Genomic DNA, 8102 nt, shown 5'->3' on the forward strand with positions numbered 1-8102 from the left:
AATATAAGTGAACAATGTAAAAACAATTCATATCACTCTGCTTACTTGAGTGAATGTTATATAGAATCCTACGCCACTGCCTTACTCTTGGGTACCTCCCAGGGGGATTTCTCTATATTTTCAAGATCAAGCAAGTAAAAGGGTCTTCAAGGACTACTTTTTGCAACACTGTAATCATAAACCAATAAATACAAGACGGAAATGGACAAGAAACAGTTCTAATCTTTCAATTCAACATCCCCAAAAAATCGACTCTTAACATGATTGTTTTTGCTACCAATCTGGAGAGGCAGAGCTTTTCTGTAAGTCAGAATGGCTGAGTGGTCTAAGGCTTTGTCTTTAGGTTGCAGTCTCCCCTGGAGGCGTGGGTTCAAATCCCACTTCTGACAACTCCTCTTTTCTTAAACATACTTCGCAGTCATTCCGTCAGTGTTAGTGAAATAATAGTAAAAAAAACTATGTCGGTATACGCCCCAAAACATTAGACTCTTCAGATAACTGTTTCGGCATCCAATCTTTAAAAATTGCACTTTTGTGTCGGTTAGGATGACCGACCGGTCTCTCTTGAATTTGTGGATTTAAATCCCACTTTTGAACACTCATATTTTCTTAGCATGATATAATGTCAGGTCTAACACTCATAAAGTAATGACGCATTTTCCTTGAGCTCCTCCGCTATCCTGGTAAAATCCTCGCCAACTCCCTGTAAAGACTTCTACAGACTCAACACCAGACCTGGGACAATTCTGCATTCACTACTATTGCGTGAGAGTGCAGCTATTCTGTTGCCCAATTTCTATGCAGCTGAGTACAGTGATCAGAGGAGTCCTTAGTTCTTGTGCTGTAGATATGTACTGAGCTTGGTTGTGGTACTGTATTAAACATCGTTCTGGTGCTGTACTTATGTACTGAGCTTTGTTCTGGTACTGTATTTATGTACTTAACTTTGTTCTGGTGCTGCATTTTTGTACTGAGCTTGGTTCTGCTACTGTTTATATGTTCTGAGCTTTGTTCTGGTGCTATATTTGTGTATTCAGCTTTGTTCTGGTACTGTATTTAAGTACTAAGTTTTGTACTAGTGCTGTATTTTGATCTGGCACTGTATGTATGTACTAAACTTTGTTCTGGTACTGTATTTATGTATTGGGATCTGTTCTGGTGCTGTAGTTATGTGCTGAGCTTTGTTCTGGTGCTGTATTTATGTACTGAGCTTGGTTCTAGTACTATATGTACTGAGATTGGTTCTTGTACTGTATTTATGTACTCAACTTTGATCTTGCATATAAATACTGTGCTTTTTTCTGGTGCTGTAGTTATGTACTGAGCTTTGTTCTGGTGCTATAATTATGTACTGAGCTTGTTCTAGCACAGTATAGGAGTACCGAGCTTGGTTCTGGTGCTGTATTTATGAACTTAGCTTGGTTCTGGTACTATATTTATGTACTGAGCTTGGTTCTGGTGCCATTTTTATGTACTGGGCTTGGTTCTGACACTGTTTTTATGTGCTTGCCTTGGTGCTGCTGCTGTATTTATGTATTTGCCTTGGTTCTGCTGCTATATTTATGTATTGGCTGTAGTTCTGCGTATTTGTGTACTGAGCTCAGTTCTGGTACTATATTTATGTACTAGGCTTTATACTAGTGATGTTTATGTACTGAACTTGGTTCTTGAACTGTATATATGTACTGTGTTTGGTTCTGGTACTGTACGTACTGGGCTTGGTTCAGATACTGTATTTATGTATTGGATGTAGTTCTGGTGCTGTATTTATGTATCGAGCTTGGTTCTGGTGCTGTATTTATGTACTGAGCTTGCTTCTGACACTGTATTTATGTACTGAACTTGGTTCCCGCACCTTATTATTGTACTGGGCTTGATTATGACACCATATTTAAGTACTGGGCATGGTCCTGGCACTGTATGTATGTACTGAGCTTGGTTCTGGCACCATATTTATGTGCTGAATTTTGTTCTGGTATTGTAGTTATGTACTGAGCTTTGTTCTAGTGCTGTATATATATATAAACTTGAGAAAAAGAGTCCAAAGATATCCAGTATTAAGAAAATACAAAATCTTTATTGATCAAACACATGAGAATCTAAAACACGTTATTTACTGGATCAAAAATGAATATACATTAAGTAAGAATTGAGTACAGGCAATATATGGCATAAATAAGAGTTAAGTACAAGCAATATATGGCATGAAAAATCACTCAGTTGTTGTATCACATCTTAAGGATATACTCATATAGGTCAGCATATGTCAGGACAGAAAAAGGAGAAGAAAAAGTGAAGGGTTGAGAGTAACGATTATCATCTAGTGAACACAAGCAGTGCACTAGCTATGTGTAGGACCTGACAAGGCTGTTGTCATATGCTTACCCATATTCAGTAGCGTAGTAATATGACCCAGTGGATAAAGTGGCGCCACTTTATCCACTGGGTCATATTACTACGCTACTGAATATGGGTAAGCATATGACAACGGCCTTGTCAGGTCCTACACATAGCTAGTGCACTGCTTGTGTTCACTAGATGATAATCGTTACTCTCAACCCTTCACTTTTTCTTCTCCTTTTTCTGTCCTGACATATGCCGACCTATATGAGTATATCCTTAAGATGTGATACAACAAATGAGTGATTTTTCATGCCATATATTGCTTGTACTTAACTCTTATTTATGCCATATATTGCCTGTATTCAATTCTTACTTAATGTATATTCATTTTTGATCCAGTAAATAACGTATTTTAGATTCTCATGTGTTTGATCAATAAAGATTTTGTATTTTCTTAATACTGGATATCTTTGGACTCTTTTTCTCAAGTTTATATATTATTGTTTGGAGTTTGTATCTCTGAAATATTGCGGGTGGTTGAGATCTTTTGCATCCCACCCTTAAACTCTTGTGTCCTGTGAGACTCTTTTGTCCAACTATGCTGTATATATGTACTGAGCTTTGCTCTGGTGCTGTGTATTTGAACTTATCTTGGTTCTAGGTCTGTTTTTATGTACTGAACTTGGTTCTGTTGCCGTATTTGTGTACTGAGCTCAGTTCTGGTACTATATCTATGTACTAGGCTTTATACTAGTGCTGTGTTTATGTACTGAACTTGGTTATGACACCATATTTAAGTACTGGGCATGGTTCTGGCACTGTATGTATGTACTGAGCTTGGTTCTGGCACCATATTTATGTGCTTAATTTTGTTCTGGTAATGTAGTTATGTACTGAGCTTTGTTCTAGTGCTGTATATATGTACTGAGCTTTGCTTTGGTGCTGTGTATTTGAACTTATCTTGGTTCTAGGGCTGTTTTTATGTACTGAGCTTGGTTCTTATACTGTATTTATGAACTGAGCACGGTACTGGTGGTGTATATATGTACTGAGCTTGGTTCTGTTGCCGTATTTGTGTACTGAGCTCAGTTCTGGTACTATATTTATGTACTAGGCTTTATACTAGTGCTGTGTTTATGTACTGTAACTTGGTTCTTGAACTGTATATATGTACTGTGCTTTGTTCTGGTACTGTACGTACTGGGCTTGGTTCTGGCACTGTATTTATGTACTGGACTTGGTTTTTGTGATGTATTATGTACTGAGCTTAGCTCTGGTATTGTATTTATGTACTGAGCTTAGTTCTGGTATTGTATTTATCAACTGAGCTTGGTTCTGGTGCTGTATTTATGGGCTGAATTTTGTTCTGGTGCTGTATATATGTACTGAGCTTGGTTTTGTGCTATTTTTATGTACTCAGCTTTGTTCTGGTTCTGTATTTATGTGCTGTACCTGGTTCTGGTGATATATTTATGTACAGTTAGGTCCAGAATTATTTAGACAGTGACCCAAGTTTTGGAATTTTAGCTGTTTAACAAAATATATTGAATATACAGTTATATAATCAATATGGGCTTAAAGTACAGATTCTTCGCTTTAATTTGAGGGTAATCACATCCTAATTTAAGGAAGGGTTTAGGAATTACAGCTCTTTAATACGTAGCTGCCTCTTTTTCAAAGGACCAAAGGTAATTGGACAATTATCTCAAAAGCTATTTAATGGGCTGCATGGGCTATTCCCTCGTTAATCCATCATCAATAAAGAAGGTAAAATGTCTGGAGTTGATTCCAGGTGTGGCATTTGCATGTGGAAGCTGTTGCTGTGAACCCACAACATGAGGTCAAAGGAAGTGAAACAGACCATTGTTAGGCTGAAAAAAATGAAGAAATCCATCAGAGAGATAGCACAAATGTTAGGAGTTTCCAAATCAACAGTTTGGTACATTCTTGAAAAAAAAAAGCGCAGTGGTGATCTCGTGAACTCTAAAAGGTCTGGACGTCCACAGAAGACAACAGTGGTGGATGATCGCAGAATCCTTTCCATGGTGAAGAAAAACCTCATTACAACATGTGAAGAAGACTCTCCTGGAAGTAGGTGTATCAGTATCTATGTCTACCATGAAGAGAAGACTTCATGAGAGCAAATACAGAGGGTTCACCACAAGGTGCAAACCATTAATCAGCCTCAAAAATAGAAAGGCCAGATTAGACTTTGCCAAACAACATGTAAAGAAGCCAGCCCAGTTCTGGAACAGCAGTCTTTAGACAGATGAAACTAAGATCAACCTGTACCAGGATGATGGGAGGAAGAAAGAATGGAAAAGGCTTGGAACGGCTCATGATCCAATGCACACCCCATCCTTTGTTAAACATGGTGGAGGCAGTGTGATGGCATGGGCATACAAAGGCACTGGGTCACTAGTGTTTATTGATGATGTGACTGAAGACAGAAGCAGCCGGATAAATTCTGAAGTGTTCAGGGATATAGTTTGTGCTCAGATTCAACCAAATGCAGCAAGGTTGATTGGACGTCGCTTCACAGTACAGACGGACAATGACCCAAAACAAAGTCCAAAGCAACCCAGGAGTTTTTTAAGGCAAAGAAGTGGAACATTCTGCAATGGCCGAGTCAATAACCAGGTCTCAACCCAATCGACCATGTGTTTCACTTGCTTAAGACAAAACATAAGACAGAAAGACCCACAAACAAGCAACAACTGAAGACAGCTGCAGTAAAGGCCTGTCAAAGCTTCACAAAGGAGGAAACCCAGCGTTTGGGGATGTCCATGGGTTCCAGACTCCAGGCAGTCATTGCCTGCAAAGGAATCTCTACAAAGTATTAAAATAAACCATTTTATTTGGTAATGTTAATTTGTCCAATTACTTTTGAGCCCCTGAAATGAGGAGGCTGTGTAGAAAAATGGCTGCAATTCCTAAACTTTTCACAGGATATTTTTGTTCAACCCCTTGAATTAAACCAGAAAGTCTACACTTAAACTGCATCTCAGTTGTTTCATTTCAAATCCAATGTGGTGGCATGCAGAGGCCAAATCATGAAGATTGTGTCACTGTCTAAATAATTTTGGACCTAACTGTATGTATGTATGTATGTATGTATGTATGTGATGAGCTTATTTCTGGCACCATATCTATGTATTGAACTTGAATCTAATACTGTATTTGTACACATTTGTACGCATTTGTAATTGATTATGTCTAATAATCAGAAGATTTTCTGCGCACGCCGCACAGTTCTCTAAAGTATTTTACACTGCATAGCCAAACTAAACGTACTAGACACATCCTGTAGATGAAGCGGGCACAGAAGCTGTGCTTGCTTCATCTTCAGCGGGTGTCAGCTGTAACATACAGCTGACATCCTGCTACAACGGCGGCGATCACAGATAGTGCCGACCTCCGCTGTTAAACCCCTTCAATGCGGCAGTCAATGACGCCCGCCGCATTGAAGTGGTTGACAGAGGGAGGAGGCTCCCTCTGTACCCCACCGGCAACCCCCCTCACGCGAGCGTTCGTGGGTGCCGACAGTTGCTATGGCAACCAGGCAGCCTAGTAACGGCTTGCTGGTCGGCGAGATACGGAAGCCTATTAGGCTCAAGGCAGGACCAAGGCAGGACCTAGTAGGCTTAACTGTCAGATGAAAAATGACACATGAAAAATGTAGTGCAATGTATTGTATCGAGGATCAGTAGATACTTATCTTCAAGTCTCCAAGTAAGTATAAAAAAAAAAGTTTAAAAGTTCAAAAAATGTAAATGTTTTAATTTAAGAAAAACAATAATTGCCCTGTTTCCCTGATCAAGTGCTTTATAACTAGAAAAAAATGAAAACATATACATAATACATATCGCTGCGTTCGGAACGGCCTGAACTATAACAATATCACACTATTTTTATCGTATGGTAAACACCATAAAAAAAAATAATAAAAAACAATGACAGAATTTTTTTTGGTCACCTTGTCTCAGAAAGAAAAAGTGAACAAAAAGTCACAAGTAGCCCAAGATGGCACCCACAAAAACTACAGTTTGTCACACAAAAAAACATTCACTGCCACAGCGACATCAACTGAAAAATGAAAAGTTATGGCAGTTAGAAAATGGCGACACTAAAACATGATTTTGTTTTAGAAAAGATAATTTTTATTGTGGGAAAGTAGTAAAACGTAAAAAAACAATATAAATTTGGTGTCGCTGTAATCGTATCGAACCACAGAATTAAGTTAACATGTTGTTTATACTGCATGGTGAGCACTGTAAAAAAGAATAAACAATACCGTGCTAGAATTGCTGTTTTTTGGTTTCCTCGTCTCCCAGAAAATGGAATAAATAGTGATAAAAAAAATTGCATGTACCTCAAAATGGAACCAATAAATATTACAACTCGTTCCACAAAAAGCAAGCCCTCACACAGCTCCGTCAACGGAAAAATAACACGTTATAATGCTCAGAACGCAATCAAGCAAAATGATGCTAAATATCGGCCCAGACAAATTTTTTATGTCCAGTAGTTTTTCACTAAAAACCCCACATCGTCATTGGCTGGACCCCACAGGTGGACCCCGTAGATGCAGCGGAGATGAGGAAACTTTAGGGTCTCGTGCTGCTTATAGTGCTAGTGAAGAAGTCAAAGATTAGGCAATACTGGAGCACAGATATTTTGTATAATACCCTAAAAACCCGGCCTGTGCATAAAGGATTGGTTCAAAGCGTACCGCACCAATCCATGGATTATTAATTTTGTTATTTATTAACCCCATTATTACATCATCCTATTATGCCCTGATGTACTCCGCCCCAGTTTACATATACCATGATGTACTCCGCCCAGTTTACATATACCCTGATGTACTCCGCTCAGCTTACATATACACTGATGTACTCCGCCCAGCTTACGTATACCCTGATGTGCTCCGCGCAGCTTACATATACCCTGGTGTACTCCGCACAGCTTACATATACCCTGATGTACTCCGCCCCGCTTACATATACCCTAATATACTCCGCAAAGCTTACATATACCCTGATGTACTCCACCCAGCTTACATATACCATGATGTACTCCACCCAGCTTACATATACCCTGATGTACTTTGCCCAGTTTACATATACCCTGATGTACTCCGCACAGCATACATATACCCAGATGTACTCCGCACAGATTACATATACCCTGATGTACTCCACCCAGCATACATATACCCTGATGTACTCCGCACAAATTAAATATTCCCCCACATTATAAACTGAAATACCAGTAAAACCCAAAACAAAACTACTACCAAGCAAAATCTATGCTCCAAAAGTCAAATGGCGGTCCTTCTGAGCCTGAAAGTGTGCATAAACAGCAGATTGTGACCACATATGGGGTATTACTGTATTCTGGAGAACCCGCTTAATAATGTATGGGGGTGTGTGTCTCCAGTGGCACAACTGGGAACAACATATTGGTCACTGAAATGGCATATCAGTGGAAAAATAGCAATTTTCAATGTGCAACATCCACTGTGCACTAATTTCTGCAAAAGATTTGCGGGGTTAAAATTCTGACAATACCTCTAGATTAATTTCTTCAGGAGTGTAGTTTCTAAAATGGGGTAATTATTTGGGTCTTTCCAATATACTGGAACCTCAGCTCAATGCAACATGTGTCAGAATACTAATTTTGTAAAATCTCCACTCCAAAAACCAAAATGAGCTCCTTCCCTTTAGATTTTTGGAGTGTGCAAATAGCAGTTTATA

General features: G+C 39.0%; 1 non-coding gene across 1 annotated transcript; it reads left to right on the plus strand.

Moving 5' to 3' along the window:
* The first annotated feature begins 306 nt into the window (after positions 1 to 306).
* Positions 307 to 389, plus strand: TRNAL-UAG (transfer RNA leucine (anticodon UAG)). The gene has a single exon. It is a non-coding gene; the product is annotated as a tRNA-Leu (tRNA).
* Positions 390 to 8102: the final 7713 nt, after the last annotated feature.

The sequence above is a fragment of the Rhinoderma darwinii genome, chromosome 1 (assembly GCF_050947455.1).
Source record: "Rhinoderma darwinii isolate aRhiDar2 chromosome 1, aRhiDar2.hap1, whole genome shotgun sequence".
Taxonomy (NCBI): Eukaryota; Metazoa; Chordata; class Amphibia; order Anura; family Rhinodermatidae; genus Rhinoderma; species Rhinoderma darwinii.